General features: G+C 41.2%; 1 non-coding gene across 1 annotated transcript; it reads left to right on the top strand.

Moving 5' to 3' along the window:
* The first annotated feature begins 927 nt into the window (after positions 1-927).
* LOC128585049 (U6 spliceosomal RNA) lies at positions 928-1,034 on the top strand. Its single transcript, XR_008379799.1, has one exon. It is a non-coding gene; the product is annotated as a U6 spliceosomal RNA (small nuclear RNA).
* Positions 1,035-1,310: the final 276 nt, after the last annotated feature.

The following is a 1,310-nucleotide window of genomic DNA, read 5'->3' as shown; positions in this document are numbered from 1 at the left end:
ATTTTAGCCGGGCGTTGTGGCGGGCACCTGTAGTCCCAGCTACTCGGGAGGCTGAGGCAAGAGAATCGCTTAAGCCCAGGAGTTGGAGGTTGCTGTGAGCTGTGTGAGGCCACGGCACTCTACCGAGGACCATAAAGTGAGACTCTGTCTCTACAAAAAAAAATAAAAAAAAAAATTTGAGACAGAGCAACCTCAAACTCTTGGGCTCAAGCGATTCTCTTGCCTCAGCCTCCCAAGGGACTACAGGCACCATTAACACCCAGCTATTTTTTAGAGATGAGGTCTCTCTCTTGCTCAGGCTAGTCTCAGACTCCTGAGTTCAGGTGATCCACCTTCTTCGGCCTCCCCAAGTGCTAGGATTATGGGCGTTGAGTCACCGCGCCTAGCCTAAAATTTCTAATAATTTTTTAACAAGAGTTCTTGCGTTTTCATTTCTCACTGGACCCTCTAGTTATGTAGCTGGTCCTGCTCCCAGTATCACTGAGTCTAGCTCTCTCAGAAGCCTTCTTGGTTCTAATCCTTCTCCCTGAGCTGTGAGATGTTAATATCCAGTCTCTACCCTGGTCCTCACCTGCTCTCACTCCTGCGATTCCCACAGCACCCAGGGCTTCATTGGCATCCAGGAGTGTGTTGTCTCACCAGCCGTTTGACCCAGAAGGGAAGGGGCAAAAATCACAGACAGGCTGCCTTTTTCCTAGAACTCTTTGCTGAATTTTTAATGTGGCAATATTAGAAATTAAAAATGAGTATCATTATATGTAGATGTAAAGGAACTGAATAATACTAACAAAAGTGAGGGCTGGAATAATCCATTGCCATGATGAGGGGAGCAAATAGGAAATGACTGAGCAAAAGAAGTATCAGAACAGGACCAAAGATCTACCAGATTAATTGCAAACAAGATGTATAATTAAAAATGAATTATAAGTGCTCGTTTCGGCAGCACATATACTAAAATTGGAACGATACAGAGAAGATTAGCATGGCCCCTGCGCAAGGATGACACGCAAATTCGTGAAGCGTTCCATATTTTTTAGGGAGTAACATGAAAAAAAAAAAGAATTATAAAATTGACATTTTCTTGTTTGTATAGTCTATTGAAAACAATAAAAGAGTGGTAGCTGACTTGGATAATAAAAACAGTTAACATTCTTCTTTAATTGTTACTCATCTATCTTTAGTAAACAAGTATGCTGCAAGTATTTTAAACTGTCCTTTTAAAAATTAAGTATTTTTAGGTTTTTTTTCTAGCTCATCATTCTGAAATTCAAGGATCTTTGTTGAGCAGAATAGGTGTAGAAGATACAGAG

Source organism: Nycticebus coucang, chromosome 4 (assembly GCF_027406575.1).
Source record: "Nycticebus coucang isolate mNycCou1 chromosome 4, mNycCou1.pri, whole genome shotgun sequence".
Taxonomy (NCBI): Eukaryota; Metazoa; Chordata; class Mammalia; order Primates; family Lorisidae; genus Nycticebus; species Nycticebus coucang.
This window is presented reverse-complemented; position numbering and strand designations above follow the sequence as displayed.